At 40.7% G+C, this 19011-nt stretch overlaps 1 protein-coding gene across 4 annotated transcripts in view; it reads left to right on the forward strand.

The window, feature by feature from the left end:
- Positions 1–712: 712 nt before the first annotated feature.
- The window catches only part of GARRE1 (granule associated Rac and RHOG effector 1), a 62636-nt gene continuing 44337 nt past the window's right edge, over positions 713–19011 (forward strand). Inside the window, exons 1-2 of one of the 4 annotated variants that reach the window (XM_075040045.1) lie at positions 767–781; positions 6532–6688. The gene's annotated coding sequence lies outside the window, so the exon portion shown is untranslated. Of the gene's footprint in view, positions 782–6531; positions 6689–19011 lie in introns of those variants that run through there. The other 3 variants (XM_075040044.1, XM_075040040.1, XM_075040041.1) reach the window with 3 other exon arrangements.

Consider the following 19011-nt stretch of genomic DNA (forward strand, 5'->3'; position numbering starts at 1 on the left):
GCCTGAGAAATAATAACAAACCAGTTTAAACTCACACAGCAAAGCCATCATAGACCAGGCCTGTTTCTGAACAATTCCTAAAGCTGCTAGCACCACGGCAATTATGTCCAAGGGATCAATTCGAGATAATTTTTGTGCAATTTACCTAATTCCTAAATAAATCCATTTAACAGCAGTGTTGAATTCTGCAGTTTCTCCAGCCAGCGCCTTTGAACGGAAGAGGAATACAGTACTTTGTAGGTGCCACTGGCCATCTCCGTCACAAATTGCTCTACTGAGGAAGGACCCTGCGCCTGACCACAAAACAACAGAACGGGACACCTCATTATTTTAAGCACGTATGCGATATTCACTGATTATTTCCCCGCCCTTCTCCCCTTCTCTTCTGCCTGGCCGTCCCTCACCCTCGTTCTGCCGCACGCCTCACAGCCGGGCCCTGTCCTGGGCGGTCCCTGTCACCCCCTCACCGGGACAACCCCGCCGCCCCCCCGCCTCATCTCGTCTCACCTCACCCCCCCGCGCTCCCCAGGGGACCCCCGGTGCCGCCGCCGCCGCTGCCCGCCCCTTCCTCCTCCTCCTCCTCCTCCCCATGGCCCGCCGCCCCCTGCCCTTCCCTCACCCCTCAGCCGGCGGCCGCCCTCTCCCGCCTTCCCCTTCCCGCTGTCACTCGCGGCTCCGCCCGCCCCCTCGCCCGGCCCCTCCCCGGCGCCCGGCGGAGGAGCCGCCGTTTCCGGAGTACACAGAGCGGGGCTGGCCGTGCGGCGGGGGCTGTCGCGGGCAGGTGAGTGAGCGCCGCGGCCGAGCCCCGGCTCCCGCCGGCCGGCCTGCCCCCGGGCCCCTCGGCGAGGGCTGTCCCCAGCCGCTGCCCGCGGCCGGCCGGCACCGGCCACGCAGCCCGCCCGGCGGGGCCCTGGCGGTACGAGGCACCGGGCTGGCATGGACGGCGTTACCGCCGCTCCTCCCTCCCCGGGCGCCGGGGAGGCGGGGGGGAGGTGGGGGGAACGGACGGGGCGCGGAGGAGGGCGGCCAGCGCCCTGCGGCCGCTCGGGGGAGCCCCCTGGGCCGCGGCGGGGGGCGCCGGCAGGGGCTGGGGCCGGGGAGGAGCCCCGGCCGGGGGGAGGGCGGCGGCGGCGGTGCCCCGGGGCGCGGCCCAGGGGTTGTCGCCGCGCTCCCGCGGCGGGGCCGGGCTGGCCGTGTGGCGGCGGGGGCAGCCTCGGCGGGGCCGCGGGCGCGCAGCCCGGGGCGGTGGCGAGGCTGCGGCCGCCTGCCCCCCGCCCGCCGCCACCCCCCTTCCCGCCGCCGTGACCAGTGTGCGGGCAGCCCGGGGAGCGCGGCGGGGGCCGGGACTGCGCCTGCGGGAATTCCTGCGCACCTTCCTGCTAAATAGTGACCCGCGGCCGCCCGGGGCGCCAGCCTGCCCGGCCCGGCGGCGAGACCCCGCCGCGGGGGCCTCGCCTCAGGGCGGCGCGGCGCTGCCCCGGCCCGGCCCGGCCGGGCGCCGCCAGCTCCCGGCGGTGAGGCGGCCCCGCTGGCCGTGGGGGGCCTCCCGGGCGGTGCCGGTGGGACCTGCCCCTCGGGAGGGTTGTAACGTCGGCCTCCCGAGAGCACAGCTCGTCGCGGTGCCCGCGGTGGGTTTTCTTCGCCCCGGCCCGAAGGCCTGCGGGCAGGAGTGTCTCCGTCTTGGCGGCCGCTGCAGTGGGCTGTGCTTGTACGGATTTTTCACCTGATGCTATAACTGAAAGTGCTGTTCGTTGTTATCCAGCCGTACGTTTAGTATGTGGTATGCATATGGCAGCTGCGAGCAGAAGAAGATAACTCATTTAGGGCTGTACCTTAAAACTTTACTGATACTCCTTTGCTTCTCCCTGCTTGAGGGGTTTTATCATTCGAATGGAGAGGAAATGGTGCAGGTATATATTTGTCAGGTGTACGTTGGCTTAGAAATTTGGAAGAAGTTGAAAGATCTTGTTTGTTTGTTTTATGTGAGATTATAAACCTTGTTACAGGTGTAAATCAGCCATTATTATTGTCGTTATGGGTTTTATAGAGGAACAGATGTCTGGGTGTCTTGTAGAGTGGTGTACATCAGTTGTGTGTAGCCACAATAAACTGCTTGGCTTTTCAGAGTCGGTCAGCCTGCGGCTCAAGAGGCACACACAGCTGGCAAAAGGCTGAGGCTTGGTTCCCAAAATGGCACTGCACCTTGTAACCGCCGGTGTGGCTGTTGGGTAATCTCAAATCTAGAGGTTGGGGAATTGGTTGCTGTGGATTTTAAGGCTATTGTTCCTTGACGTTTGTGTGTTCTCAGCCTGGTGCTGTCTTGCAAAGGGGCAGTGGTGCTCTTGAGGAACTGTTGTTTTCTGTGGGTGACTGAAGCTCCTGCGGTATGCTCCCCTCACCTCTCTGAGGTACGTGGTACCTGTCGTGTAGCTCCCAGCCACACGAAGGTTTTGGTATGCAGCTCATGGGATCAGGAGTGTTGGCCGATCCGATCCTGGTATGTACACAGGTGCTATTTGTGTATCATGGGTATCAACATGATTTTGCACTTGGCTGGAGCCTTCTACTAGGCAACATTTCTACAGAAGATAAACTGGACCCTTCTTCTGTAAAGAATTGCGATTGTTCCAAGTTCAAGACTTGCACAAGGTTTTATTTTCTTCCTTTTTCTGTTCTGTACTTTCCCTCCTAGAAGGAAGGACTTTCTAAGCATTTAATCTATGGTTGTGAAGAAGGTGTGTTTCAGGTCAACGTACGTGATTCTGGTGCTTGCTGGAACCTTTGGGGTGTGAGGAACTGGGCTGGAAGCAGTACAGAGCCACTGCTTCCCATGCATCTTCCCATGCAACTGCTTCCTAGGTCAGCGTAAGGCATAAATCCTTCTGCTGGTGTTTCTCATTCTGAATCAGGAGTTACTCAGGGGTGTTAGGAATCTAGAAATAATGCATACAAGGAATCTATTTCTAGTTGAAAGTCTCTGCTGAGACTCTGAAATTCGATTAACAATAATCCTTCATACAAAGTAATATGAAAATACCTGCTACAAATGTTTAAGAGAAGTCTAGGTTTCTTCCACGTCTTGGGCATCAACTTGTATTTGATCAATTGAATCTTATTTTTGTGTTGTTTTTTTTTTTTTCCTGCTGTCTCCAACCTGAGAGCTTTTTTCCCCCACTTCTTCCCACTATTTATTACTTTTCAACACCTCTTTTTCCGCAGCATACAAATGATGGCCAGTTTTCCTTTGCAGCAAAGCAACTGGTTTTGCTGTCCTATAAGTAAGCTTCCTGTTATACCCTGAATTGGCTGTAGTTTTAAGTGCTGCCACTTGCCTCTTGTTACTCAAAACAGGATTGTGTCAAGAGATATTGTGCTGCTGCTTTTGTTTATATGGTAGTACTGTAATAGGAAAAGACTTGTTCTTCGTACAATGAATGCTGGTACACCAGAAATCCTGCTAATGATAGTGATTAATGGGTGCTGCTCAAAATAGCTATCACTGCTGATATGACTAATTGTGCCATATGAAAAGAGCTCCTTTATTCCCAGTAATCTCAAGGTGTTTCTACAGTTTTAGAGGAATGCCTGATCTGTGCAGACAGATAAATGCACAGTGAAATGTGGACTTGCAGTGAAGTATGGCAATTCTTTAAGAGCTTGCCGCTGCATTGCAAAACCACTTGGGGCTGAAAATGAAGAATATCTTCTTGTGGTTACTGTAGGTAGATAGAATATTATTACTGGAATTGGATGTTAGCCAGAGCAACACCCTACGTGTTGCAAACAATGCCAGGGTATTGTTACTAGCTATAGAAGGGGTTTTATATCATACGTGAAAGATGACATTTCCAGCAGCATGGGTAACCTCATCACAAAACATTGTGCTGGGGCTGGTTCAGAGGGGAACTGGCTCTGCTAGGCTTGACAAAACCTACCTTATAATCGCACCGGTCCTCGTGGAGCTTGGTGATGTGTCTGGATTAGTGTTTCTTAACCTTTGTGGGCCTTTGGGTAACAACAATTTATTAGTTACGTGGCACAGGCAATCTTGTGCTCTCCAGGCAGTATCGTGTTCTGGGTTCTTTTTAGATTTTGTACATATTGTGGCTGAAAGCAATGCTGGAAGCTTATATAGGGACTGCAGATCTGAACCATAGAAGGTGCTGTTTCTTGATATCTGTAAAATCTGAAGTTCTGCCTGGTAGGATGAAAAAATATTTTGAAAGTTAAGTAGAATTTGTTAAAGATGGGTTCCAAACTCAGTAGTAGTTGTGTTTTGTTGTGCCTCTGGCTTTATGTGGGTTTCTTCTCTTCTGCTGTTTGTGTACCTCAAGATAATTGAGGGGTTTAGGTGTTCATCCCTTCTGCCCCCGAAGAAACTGTTAAGGTGTGTTTGCAGACTATGAGGGATTAATTTCACAAATACTGCTTTGCAGGTTAATTGCTGATTTGGTCTGATATGATCCCAGTCTTCTAGTGTTCTGTGAATAAACCATTTTGGTCCAGTTCTTGAATTTTGCCAAAACAGTAATTAAAAAAAGAAAACAATAATAATTTTTTTCTATGAAACTTCAAAAATGACATTGGTGTTAATGAGGTGTGTTTCACTTTGGTCTAATGTGACAAGACAAATTCTTTTGAGAGCTGTGGTCTTGAAATATCAATCTTGTCTTACTCTGCTGTAATTAATAGAAGATGAGTGTGTTGATTACTTACGATAAGTTTGGGGGGATTGGTCTGTGTGGTTCTATTAAGGTCATGAACTTTGCATGAGGCAAACTGACTTCCAGGGACCTGTGTTGAAGCAGCCTTGGAGTACAAGAGAAAGGGGTGTGTGTGTCTGGGAAACAGCAGAATAGAGGGTCTATAAATGCTGGTTAAGCTGTGAAGAATGAAAGAAAAGGGCTGAAAAGGGGAATGTGAAGTACTCCAGGTGTGGCTGGGGGAGTTCTGAGATGTCTGTGAGTGAGGATCAGTATGGGTGTATCTGAGGTGGGAATAACTGAGGCTCTGTGAGGCTTTCAGGCATATTCAAGAGCCCTTATAGCAAGTCAGACATTTTTCCAGCCGTGGTATTGCATACCATCAGCGGTACATTGGCTTCAGTCTAACGATAACATACGGCAGATTATCGGGGCAAGCACCTATTACAACTTTTTATTAAAACAATTTAAGTTTGAAGTGGGATATTCTAGGGCCTTTCTTTGAAGAAATATTTTCAGGAAGGAAATAAATACGCTCCCTTCTAAGGAAAGCTGTCGTAGGAGACCATGGTAGCACTAGTAGACAGAATTTTTGCTCTATTAGCTAAAAAGCAAAACAAAAACTTTAAAAAGTTTTTTGCTGTAAAGTAGCTGTCTGTGTTTTATTTAAAAATAAATTTTACCATGTGTATTTTCACTCTTAGGGTCACATAAGAGAAAAATAATTCCTGAAGAAACATCTTTACAATACCTTCTAAATTGTGACCAATTCCTGCTTATGTTTTTAGTAAAATTGTCTCCTTGAAATGACTGATGCATATTTTCTGTTTTAGGCTGGCTAGATTTTCATTGTCTTGCAACATAGCTGTATTCCTTCTTTGTGGTCTTTTGTTTCTTGCTTTTCTAACAGTTCTCTGCTTTTTCAAGTGGTTAGGGTTTTTTTGGTGAATGTGACTCTTTTTGTTTTATCTAGTCATGTTTCAGTGGGGTACTTGTCAGATGCTAATGTTTTCTAGTAGGTGTTTCTATACAGTAGCATTGCAAAAGACAGATTATTTGGAAAATTTCAACAGGAAGATCCCCTACCACCTTGTCAGCTACCCCTTCTCAGGTTTGAATATTCTATCTGTGTTGTTTCCTGACACTACATGTGTGTTGGTTAGGGAGTTACAAGGGAACGTGTCAACTGGTTGTTTAATAACAGTATTTTAGGTGTGATTCTTGTTTAGCTGCGCACTCAAAGTTGACATTTAAATGGTACTGTCCAATTACAGAAAATTCCTCACAGGCTCTGTGCAGTATACTCTGCAATCTGGGAATGGAACAAAACTCCTCAACTTAAACAGTTTCTGGATATAAGGGAAAGCTTGTTTCCCTTGGTAGAAATAATAATATTTAATTTTGATTCTTTAGTGCTTTATTCTAACACACCGTATTTTGGGAACTTTGAAGCAGTGTATGAAATGTGTTATAGAGGAGAGGGTAGGAGAAGAGTAGGAAGAAAGGACTGTGATGGACCTTTTTCTTCACTTCTCCACAGACATCCATAGTGTGATTCATTTGTGTGAGAGTTATCTAGCAGTGAAATACATCTTTAATCCTGTCAGTAACAGTGTTTTTAGTTTCCCAAGTAGATTACCTCACTGTGAGAACTTGGTATGTTTGTGAGTTTCTGGATGGTATTGGGAATTCCTCTGGATTTACTGGGGTAAAATTAGATCCTTTGAAGCATGTCCATATGGTCTGTCTGATACCAGGATATTCAGAGCAATGTTCCTAGGTATTTTTTTTTGTTTATGAAAGTTGAACTTCCTGCTCTTCTGTACAGATTACAGAACTTGACTGATTGTGCCTTAGAAGAACAGTTTGAGTCCAAGTACAAGAGCTTCCCCAGAGAAAGATAAAGCACCTGAATGTCTACAGCTCACATTCCAGAAAATTCTGGACATCTTTTCAGTGTTGCTTCCTAAGAGTCTGAGTACAAGGTAATGTTTTTAAAAGTTCCTTAAAAATACTTGAAGCTGGCAGTCTCACCCTGAAGAAGCTAGAGATTCTTTTTATCTGGCCCAGCATACAACAGAAATGCTGAAAACCAGTGAAAGCTGTAGTGACTAGAAAGGACAGGCACAGAAAAACTCTTCTTGTTGTTGAAAGACTTTTCTTGTGTCTACATCCTCACAGCTTGAGTAGAAGACTGAGTATCACAGGGGAAAGATCGCTTCGGGTAAATGTAATTCTATGCCAGACTCCAAAAAATTTGGGGAACATAATCTCTTTCTGTTGGGTACTTAAGAATTTTTCTCGGAATGCTATTTGCAAGTCTTGCACCGGATGGTATTATGTAGAGGGAGGAAGGGGCTACCTAAAAATTTCATTCTTCCAGAACTCTTATGTTCTTCTGCATGCATCTTGCAGGGTAGCTTCAATGTAGAATGAGTTTGTCATCTCCAAATGCTCAAAAGAAACCACATTTGTCAAATGAAGGTAAAAATGACTGCAGGTTTTCATAATTTGCTAAGCGCACCAGTGTTTAGTAAAAGATGGAAAGATCCTGAAGATAGGAGATTTTTTTTTTTGGCAGGAGGGAAGAATAGCAGTATTGCCTGCTGTTGAGAGGTCTGCCATTCTTTGTCCAAGTAGGAGTTGAAGGCTGGGTGGTGTAGAATAGTATTAACTAAAACTATGCAAATATGTTAGAGGATCCAACTTCATCAGTGCATGTTTCATAGCTCCAGAATAAACTTTATTTAGCCTCTTACCAAAGACGTCGTTAGATATTTGTGTTTTTTTGGCTGAGCAACACAGCTTGCAAATATTTAAATAAGGTAATAAGATATACCCTTTTTCTTACATGAGATGAGCATTTACAAGCAGATGATGTAATCAAGAACTATAATATGGTGCTGAAAAAAAGGTCTATTGCTAAATATGCATGTATCACTTTGAAAAGGTAAAACCATTTATTAAATAAAAAGCAAAAGAGAATGAAAAAATATGTGAGATTTGGTAGTGATTGGAATTTTGTTTTACTGAGTTCGCTTCAGAGTAATGCAAATGAAGTCATCAGGACTGCCAGTTGCCACTGTTGTCGGCAGGAAAGCAGAGGTTTGAGTGGATACTTGTACGTTCTTCACCTACAGAGAACAAACTGGGTGTACTTTACTAACTCATAGTGGAGTACAAATACACTGTCTTTCTACCAGTGTTATGATGCAAGCAAGGTTAAGGTTTTGGTGGTATTATAATTTGCACTCCTGTTTCAGTTATCTTTGAAGAGAAGTTGCTGATGTTTATGTACAGAAGAGCAGGGAAGGTTAGCTAAAAATAAAGTTTCCTAAATTAATGCAAGTGGACTTTTAATTTTGTGGCATATTTTTCTTAAGAGACTTCCATGCTGATGAAAACTGTATGGGGTGCTGGAAGGAAATGCCAGTTACTAGAAAAAACCCCTGGAAAAAAAGAGCATGTCTACTGTTATTGGGAATATGCTTTGTTCTGTATTAAAACATTGGAAGAGTCCTTACTCAAAGAACTTCCAGTCTTTCTGGCTGTCTTGTGTTGCTTTCAGGAAGAGGATGAAAACTTTCTCTCAAGCAATCCTATTAGATCTCATAATAAACTTCTTTGTCTAAACATTGCAATAATTTCCAGGGCAACAGATTGTGATGTCAAATTCAGCACTTTGACCTCATTTCAAGTCCAAAGAGAAGTGAGTATTGTAAAGTTTTTTAGACAAGTTATTACAAAGTAATATAAAATTTGACCATGAATTTAACATAGGTTTGTTCACAAGTTCTTCTTAGCAAAGGTATTCTACAGATCCAAGTTATCAACCCTAATTTAGATGTTCTCTTTCATATAATATTTGGTCTTAAAACTGACATAGTAATTTGGGTCATGGGACAGCATATGGTCTAGTTTGGCTGTCTTTGGTCAAGTGCAGTTATTGCTTTATCTGTGTGGAAAAGTGGTACATCTGACGTGTGCTATTTTGAAATTAATCTGTTGCTTGGTTTTGTGGTTAGAAAAGATCCTGGTCTGGTTAAGTGAAATCTATTGCTCTGCAGATGTTGCTGGACATGAAATCTGTTGAAAACCACTAATGATACATTTTTTGTTTTTATATAGGAATGCTACATTTTTGTGGTGATAGATTGGTATGATAGAGTAAATCTGCAGTTGACACACAAGATTTAGGGAAATGTTTTTTTTTTTGAAAAATGCATTTTCTTCCTTTGAAGACACAGCAGGAAAAGAGTTTTTCTTTTTTCTGTTTTAGTTTCTGGAACAGTTGGGTTTTAGGAGGCTTGATTAGGATTGTCTGATACAGTCAGACAAATTAATAACAGACCATGATTTGCCTCTTAATGATGTTTCCCCTGAGCATGTGTTAAAAAATTCTAGCTCTTCTCTCACTCTGCCTTCTCCTTCTGTATCACGGTGACCATGAGGGCTGCAGAGGTCCCTTTCGAATCATAGATGCTGTCTTTCAAGCATCAGGAGGTGTTTTTATCACTGAATCCCTAACGCTTTTGCAGGTCAGGTGTCAGAGAGTTACTACTCCAAAACCTTTCATGGTGTCTGATTCTGGATGCTTTTCTGAAGAGTATGCTTTAATCAGACATGTTGTTGGACTGAATACTGGGTGTGTGAATTGCTGTGGCTTGCAGATATCCGAGTTCATGGTTGAATAGCTCCTCTGGATTTAAAGGTACAATATATTAAGTTTAATTTGTTCTTAAAAAGCTGCACAGAGTTTGTTGCTTATGCAATACATTGAGGTGTTTTTTTTCCTGACAATTTAGTGTGTTTTTTAAACTAAACTTCTCAAGTCAGTTCCTGAGGAAATATCTATAGATTAGCATGTTGCTGTTGGTCTCTTCAGAATCGTCTGTCCTTGCTCTGTTATTCATTGTTCTGTGTTTTAATGTGTAATTCTCCATCCCTTGCACTTTGGGGGACTATTGATGGAAAATGGCTGTCTAGACTCTGCCTTCTCTTGTGTTTCAACACCTTTTGCTATGTGTTTGTTCCACTTGAAAGGCCTTCATGGCCCTCAACTTTGTGCATTGTGATAGATGGAGAAGACGACTGCTAATATGACTGATAAAATTTGACTTGACATTAAGCTGTGGTTTGTTTGTTCTTTTTCCTGAGACATTCACATTTTTATGGGCTTTTTCAGCTTCACGGTGCAGTCAGTGGATGCTTTTCTCTGATACAGTATGTTGTTACTGATCTTTTAAGTTGCATCCTGAAACAGGAGAAAATTATGTATTTCAGTCAGTGACTTTCTGCTAAAAAGTTGTATTTGTATTTTGTTCTGAAATTATTTTAGCACAGATGAGGCAGTTTCTTTTCAAAAATTCTTGTGGTTTCAGGGAAATAATATATTGTGTCTTCCTTGCATATGCTATTTGATATATTCTATTCTGGAGCATGAGTTGCTCATCTCTGCTGTGTTGGTGGTTTTTCACTGCACATTAAATCATATATCAAGAAAAACAAGGGTAAGTATAGTTTATGAATTTTTCTACACTGCATAATTATGCTCCATTTCCTTTTAACTTAAGGTTTTGTAAGTGATACAGTCCTCATAATTACAAGCGTAGATAGGAAGGTATGCTGTATTTTGATCCAGTTGTTCAGTATGTTGAGGAATAAATTATAATATGAATGCAGGGCATCTTGCATGCTATGTCTATGCTAAATATTTTTCTCTACTATGAATCCTAATGTGAGCAAAGTTAAACTGGTGTAATTTGGAACAGTAGACTTGGAGCAAATATTATGCAACTAGGTATGCGTGAATATTGATTATAGTGCTTGGTAGCATGTGAAAAACCTGATCGCGCCTCAAAGCACTGTTGACTTAGTGGACTACTTATCCCTTACTTAGCTGTGTCTAAAGGTTCGTGTTGTGAGGGGTTTCTTTTCTTCTTTTATATCACACCATTGACTTAAGACCTATAGTTCATTGGCTTTCACTTACCTTACACTATCACAGGCAGATAGCATTTTGGCCGAAAGGTGGTGTTGTGAGGGTCAGTACTCCAGCTGAAATAGTCCAAACCTGGTCATGTCAGAAGACCCACTTAATATATTCTGAAAAAAGCAGGGAATAGTAATTGCAACTGTAGAATATCTGTGAGAGGGAAGCATTTGACAAGTTGACTTACATATACCAGTATGTGTCCTCAAATGCAAGATACCCTTGTCTTAGAACCGTTGTGTATTCCAGCACTGATAAGACCTTCTGTATCTTTTAGGTAAGAACCAACATTTTAAGAAGTTGATGTGAAGGGAAGAATTATTTTTTGTTTTCTCTGATGAAATTATTTTTTTCTAAAACTGCTACTTAGTTTCTTCCATATGGCAGGTATTGCCTCAGCTTGGACTGGTGGTAAGCTGTAGGTTGTGTGGCAGGTACTTGTGGCTTACTCGTGCTTACACTGGAATGCATCTCCTGCTTGCTTCTTTTCCTGTTTGTTTTCTTTTCTCTGTTCAAAGGTTTTGGTTTCTTGTTAAATACGTTCATATTGAAGACTATGGTAAGAAAGATAGCAAAGCAACTTCACATAGGCATAAACTCAATGAGTAATCATTGAGATTACTCAATGTAATATTTTAGAATTAACAAATAATTAGGTAAAAACCTTTCTGTTCGTTTACAAGTAACAAGCTTAAATCTGACACAAAAGGAGATAAGATACTCAGATTTTTACAGCATTGGCATATAGTAAAAACTTAGATGCCACAAGATTTTTTTCACTGACCTTTTTTCTTGAGTGGTTATCTTCTAGGAACTTACTACTACAGATTGCTTAATATAACATTGAAATTGTTTTCATTAGTAGTGATTTAAGTACTACTTCTGACCAATAAAAATCCACTGTCCTGTCCAAAATATGGACAAATGTCAGTGTGAATGGAGTCTATGTGTTTCAATTTCAGAGGCAAAGAAATGCCAGCATAATCACCTGAAACATGTGAAGAGCAGTTCATGGAAGAATTTACTATTCCAGGCAGAGAATAATACGTTAGCTGTAAGAGGAGATAAGACTCCATTTTACAAGTGGCTATACTGTTTAAAATCATTTGCTGATAAGCATACAGCAACTCAAAAAGCAGCAGAATGCCTTACTAATAGCATTTGGGAGCCCTAAAATATAGTTTAATCTCAATTTTGAATATCATTATATTGATACACTGTAAAGAAAACTGTCAATTTCTTGCCAAGCCCACAATCATCTAATTTTCTTATGCTGCTGAATTGTCTCTCTCCTTTTCTTTTCTCACTGTGATTATTTTTCCCCCTACTTTTACTGCTTTTCCCCCTACTTTTACTGCTTTTCCCCCTACTTTTACTGCTTTTCCCCCTACTTTTACTGCTTTTCCCCCTACTTTTACTGCTTTTCCCCCTACTTTTACTGCTTTTCCCCCTACTTTTACTGCTTTTCCCCCTACTTTTACTGCTTTTCCCCCTACTTTTACTGCTTTTCCCCCTACTTTTACTGCTTTTCCCCCTACTTTTACTGCTTTTCCCCCTACTTTTACTGCTTTTCCCCCTACTTTTACTGCTTTTCCCCCTACTTTTACTGCTTTTCCCCGCTTTTCACTTTAATTCATATTTAAAACTCTCCTGTTTATATGTATTACACAGCAAGGATTGGAATGTTAGCCGAAAGATGGGAAGAGGAATCTGCCATGCTGGAAATGTGAAAGATTTCCTGTTGTTCTAAACTGAGTTTGGTGTAAGTGTTAGTGTCTGTGCAGCTGAAGCACTGTTTAAACTCTCCTGCTGCACAGCAATACATGAGTAGTAGTTGAGGATAAAAATCCCTTGGTATAGCAAATAATACTCTGGTTGTGGTTAGTCCTAGTTCTGACTGTAGCACACATTGTTCCTAACAAAATGATAAATGTAAAAAGTGGTCTGGTCTGCTCCAGCTGCATAGTGTTACTGGACACTTTGAAGGAAGGTAATTATTTCTAGAATGGAAATTTTAATAAAATGACTCATTGAAATTAAAATCCCTGAATAAAAGAGAACATATATCATGTAATAGGCATATAACAAGTATTGTTAGGTGTATGCAGGAAATATGTATTTTATATTGTGGATAAACCCAAATACATAAATACCTTGATGTGTAGTAAGGATGTATCTATAATACTGTGTGTTTTAAGCTTGCTGGAGTGAATCTAAAAGTAGGAAAAAGAAATTGAAAATAGGACCAATGTTCTTGAACTGAAAGTAAGAAAGTAAGATATATTTTTAGTGTTCAAAAATGGCAGGTGACTACAGACTTGGTATTATAATAGCTTTTTTGAAAAGAAGATGCAAAAAATGAATGTAGTATGCCTGTATTTATTCATTGTACTATTCCCTGAGAGATTTCTACAGATACATATCGTAGGCTTATGCAGAATATAGAAGTTGTAATTGCCTGAAAGAATAAGTCTAGAAATAGAGCAAGATCCTTACAGAGCCTTGGAAGGAAGGAGTATTTCCTACTGTAGCAGTAGGAAAACAGTTTTCTAGTTTTATTTTTCTATGTAATGCTTTGGAGAACAGGAATGGATGGAAATCCTTCCTGCAAAAGCATGTTAGCTGTTTTGTTTGATTGTGCAGTAGTGATTTGCAGTTTTTGCTGCCATCAGTAATTCAGGAGCAGGGCACACACAAGTTCAGGTTTTTGTCAGAGCTTGCCTAATGGGGAAAAAACGTGGAAGAAGATGTATTATCTGTAAATGGAGAATATAGTAAAGAACTGTAGTGGAAGTTTGAGCCTTAGATCTTAGGGTCTAGCAGCAGGGTTCTCTCCAAACAGTTAATTGTTCTGTGGGTGTCTATTACTATGTCATTTATCTTAAAGCAGATGTAAGGTGAACTTTTTGCCTAAGTAATAATTTTGCTTACCTTCTCCTGAGACATGTGTGGATGGAGTTGTTTCCATAATATTGATTATGGAGTAGTAGTGGGCATTGAGTTTTGTCCAAAATCAGTCTGGCTGAGCCATAGCCACTATGTGACGGTTCCACTGGGGTTGGAAGAACTCGGAAGTGGTGAATATGTAGGAATGTCTTAGATGAGATCAGTGTTCAAACAGAAGATCCCTGGCTGTGGTTCTTGAGAGGTGTTGATGACAGCAGTGTCTGGCTTCTTGTGGGAAGGTGGGTTTCATAGCAGGCTACAGGCTCCCCAAGCTAGCTCCATGTGGGCTGGATCAGATGTATTGTGGAAGTTCATGATAGGTAGCAGAGAGTCAGAAGGCACATGTTGTCTATTTTGGCCACTAATTTTATCTTAAATATGATGTTTACTAGATCATGTTAATATTCTTGTAGATCATGTTAATGTACTTAATATTTAAAATTGAATTGTCCAATTAATTTTGAAAAATTAATTTAATAACTGTATTGTTAAATACCAAACAAAACAATCAGCCATTATGATGATCAATGTTCGTTTCTTTAAGCTTCAGTGCTGACGGCAGTAGTAACAGTATTGCTGTTAGCACTATGATGACTTCACCTAATGATGCTGGTGGGCTGTAAGCGGAAGGCTTTATTTTTCAGAAATCCTTCTCAGATTTCCTTTCAGAAACTTTAAAAAAATCCCTACATTTTCAGTGAGCTTAAATGTTTTTTCAGATGCTCATGGAGTAATTTGAATGTTTCATATAAACTATTCTATGTAAAAAGGGTTGTTTTGACTTAGCAGAATGTTTAGTGCATGCTTTATCCAGAATTAAGGCATGAATTATCGTGCATCTCCAGGCTGCATCAGTGATTGTACTCCAGGAGCCCTTTCCCAATGAAGTGAGGATTTTAAAATGGTGTCAAGTATGGATTTACTTTGGTACCTACTTGGTTTTCATTCTTTATGACTAGTGAAGAATGTTAATAAATGCAATAAACCCACCTATACTGTGTTCCCACAAGCTTATGAAAGATGGGAGTGGAAACAGTTTGGAAAAAGTAAAGACCTTCTTAATACTGTCGTCAGTGAGGACTTTAGAACAAGTTCTCCTGTAACTTCCTTACTAAAAGCAGAGACTGTGGGAAAACATTTTTAAAATTATATTTACATCAACAAGCAATATTACATTAGTTTTTTAATTCTGTATTTTATGGGGACCACAGTAATAAAATGCTTAATGAATTTAATATTTTGAAATAGTTGGGTTGTTGGACAGTGGTGGTGTGATACTCTTTTTCCACTTGAATAACTGTATCCTTTTGAAAACATACTTGCAAATATTTTCCTAGTGCTATGATAAATTTTTGTGGCTGTCATTCATTGACATGAGAATCTCAGTGAGGTTAAGATGTGTCTAGTCCTCATTTTGGGGTGGGGTGGAGAAGCTTTTAAACATTGACCCTTAAGACTCAATGAAGTTACCATTCAAAATATGTTTTTATAGCATCCTTTTTTTGCTGAGGGAAAGGCAGTCCTGACTTGCAATTATCATTTATGTTGACAAGGTAATTTTATTTATTTTTTTTAAAGTACAGAAAGAAAGTATTGTGAACTCCCCCAGTAGCCACCTAGGAATCAATCTCATGTCAGGCTACTTCTGATTGCACTGCTCCTGTTATCTTGCTAACTTTTGCTTCATAGTATAAATTGATCTGATAAGTATGTTGATCAGAACTCTTGACTTCACAATTTCTGTATTTATTGTTTTCCAGTCCATTTCAAAATCCAGCTCTGCTACCTTAAAAAATTCTCACACTTGTTTTTCTCTAGCCTGATTTATGTTCACTCATCTGCTTTTATTCCTAGAGGCTGTCCTCCCACTTGCACTATTCAATTTCTGTGGAACTACCAATAAATTCAAACGATGCCCTGCTGAGAATAGGATGGAAGCTGAAGGAGTGGGAGAGAGAAAGTAGAACAAACTAATGGTATTTACTAGAACTGCCTGTGCAGACCAATGCAAAACAAACCGTATTTATTGTAAAACATGTTGATAAGATACATATAAATTTAACAAAACACATCATAATACTTCATGTCTTAGTACAAGGATTATTCCTTCTTTCCTAATTTTGCTTGTGTGGTCAAGTTGTCCCATAACTGATTATGTCTCAAATAGAATTCAGAAAGTAATTTTGTGAATTACTAGGGGCAATTTCTTTGCTATTAGCATCCTAGGCTGACTAATTTTCTGTTTAATCAACAGAAAGTCATATCAATACAGTTGGCCTTGTTTTGAAAGGCTAGCTGCTAGCTTGGTATAAGCATTATAAATATTTTGTTATGTGGGTACATGGAATTAACTTTTTTTTTTAACTTTCACTATGTGTAAGTGAAGGTATTCACTAATGCACAGTGACCAAATCAGTTAATCTCTACAGGGTGAGCCAGCTGAACAGTAACAGACGTTCCCTCCATGCTCCGTGGGGATGTGTTTTCTGTGACTGAAATAGCTTATTTTGGGGTAGGCAGAAGAGCGTTAGCATGTGGCTGATGAAAACGCAGATGTGTACTTGTAACTCTCTGCAGCTCTGAGAGGGCATGGCTGTGTCAGACTGCAACCTCCAGGCTTGGGATGCATCCTGGAAACTTCTTGTTTTTCAGCACTTTGGAGACAGAAAAATATTTTTTCGTTCTTCAGAGAGCTGTTCTGTATCAAAGTGCTTTTGTGGGAGAATTTGTGCATGGAGGAACATTTTGCCCTAGCAACTGTACAAATTGGATATAATTGATAAAAATATGAAGGAGGCTAATTAATTAAAAGTATACATTTTGACCACTGCCATTATGGCCTATGTGGACATCTGATCCAGTAGGCTATTTTTATTTTAATTTTTTTTGTGTAAGAAATATTACAGAATTGATGGCAAACAAACTACACACTTCGTTGTTGCAAGAAACCAAGCAAGTTTAAGCAGAGTCCTTCTCATAAATAGGTGGTGTCAGATGAGAAGACTTCCTTTGTAATAAACCACTGTAATTTGTAAGACTTCAGCTTAATGTCCACAGATATTCTCCAAGTATCAATAATAGCTGGAAGTTAATGCTTTGCTTTGCAAACTGCCCTGAAGTGCAGATCTGTTCTATTTTAAGGTCTTTATCGAAACCTAACAAATAAAGCTGTTTCATTGCAGTGGAGTACTGACAGTGGTATTGAAAACCTCTTTTTCAGAGAAGGCTTTTAAACCTATATTGCGTAAATACTCTATGTTTCTAATGCTCTAAAAAGTAATGTAAAATTGTCCTCAACAATAAAAGTATGGTTATAAATCCTGACATACTCTGTACGCTATCCTGAGTATAGGAAGCAGAGTCTGTGACATGGAGGATATTTAATTTAAAAAATTGGGATAAGGGTCGTGAATTGTATGCTAGAAATAGAAAATAAGATTAGAGGTTATGTTTCAGGCATGGAGCTGTCTCTGGGGGGGGAACAGAACAAGGTTACTTCAAGGTTTGGAGCCTGGTTGGGGGATGGGGAGAAGGGAGGAAATCCAACAGTGGCTAAAAATGGTGCCTGGGGGTTTTGTAGTAATATATAAAGTAGAAATTGCCAGGCATCGCCTTGACGCTTAGTGTTGTGTATTGTAGCCTTTTCCTTACCATCGCTTGCTGGTGCCAGATTAGTCATGGGCAGTGCTTGGTACCAGTGGGGTGGTTCTGGCTGTCAGCGTGCCCTCTGCACAAACAGTCCTGGTGGCAAAAAGGTTGCTTTTTCTAAATCTAATACGTAGGAAATAGGTTTGAAGGGGGTCTGGCCAGATCTGTAATAAATGCATCAGCTGGTATTGAAACATTGCTTAAATGTATTTGGCATCTTTGCAGTGTCTTATGGCTGGCAGAGCTTTACTGTGTTGCAATTTCTGCAGCAGAAAGCCCTTTGTCAACATAAGTTACTGGGAAGGAGTGTCAGCATGGCTTAAATCGTCTAAACAGCGTTTAATGTAAGCCATGTCTTTCGTGTTGATAATAATTTGTAAGTATAATTGACACATCAGAAGACACCACTTAAAATTATAAATGTTTCTTTCCAGTCTTCATTTGTGAACAAAATTCAGCTCTGTTAATGAATATTGGGAGATAACAGTGCATGTACTTTATTAGGCATGAAGTTAGGGTCTTCCACTGATGCATGTGTGTGATATCTTGGAGCTTCAGGGGAGAAGACACATGCGAGTTTTCCGAAACATCTAAAATAACAAAAGTTTAAGCTTAGGTCTTTGGGTTTGCTTATGGATGTTTGATTTATACTGAATAGATCAATCGCATCATGGTAATTTGTTTTATGGATTAAAACTTTACATCTGTTTTGCTTTCAAGATGTATTATACCAGCATAAATATCCCATTGTATCCTCTGCAGGGCAAAATATTTCTTGCACAACTCAGTGCAGAAATTTTGGCACATAACCTGGTGACAGATCGTGCCTATGACTGAGGGCTTAGTTGTTTATATAAAACTGTCAGTACTTCTACTTTCAGGACATGGTAAGGTGGTCTGACTGTACTTTATGTTGTAAGCTAGGATTGATAATTATTTAACACTTGATAATTTTATTGGGAAATACTTGGAGAGCTCTTTGGGGAATAATTTATAACCTAAGAACAATGCATTTTTTAAAAGGAAAAATCACATTACATCAGTCAAATCACATCAGTATTTATCTGAACATCAGTTTGACTGTTGTATGCCTTTCCATGCCATATACTTAATGTAGCAGCTTAAAGCCGGAAGCTAGAAAAGCGATGCGTGCTGCTGAGACGTGCCGGCAGAATTCCATGTATGCATTTGTTAGCAAGTAGCTCTTGTGTGAAGTTATTTATATTCCTTGGTAGCGTCTACACTAGATATAAAAAATGAGATTTATTTTTCAAGCGTATAAATTTATTTGTATTGAAAGAAACTAAACTTCATTATTAAGAGTTAACTCTGTTTTTAAAGAAGCAGGAAAACAATAGTCTGTTAAAATATTAAAATATTTTTAGCTTTTCTTAATAAAAAGAAAATAACTTTAAGCAAGCTAGTCTTAGTCCTAGGAAGAACATAAAAAAATCCCAAACCCAAGTAACTAATTGCTTGTAAAACCGGAAATTTCTTATATCTGTGTCATGGTAAGGAGTGGATGGAGAAGACCTAGTATTGCTCTAGCATTCCTCAGCCTTCAGTCTGCAGCTTTTTGATTTTAAGTTGACCTGTGGCCTATTTTGGCATTTATATTGTGTGGATAAAAGGCAACAAATTATTCTGTGGACTGAAATAGAAAGCAGGATTACTGAAGCAGCTAATAGAAGGCACTAGATGCTGCAGTCTCAAAGATGCAAG

The sequence above is a fragment of the Buteo buteo genome, chromosome 11 (assembly GCF_964188355.1).
Source record: "Buteo buteo chromosome 11, bButBut1.hap1.1, whole genome shotgun sequence".
In the NCBI taxonomy this organism is placed as follows: Eukaryota; Metazoa; Chordata; class Aves; order Accipitriformes; family Accipitridae; genus Buteo; species Buteo buteo.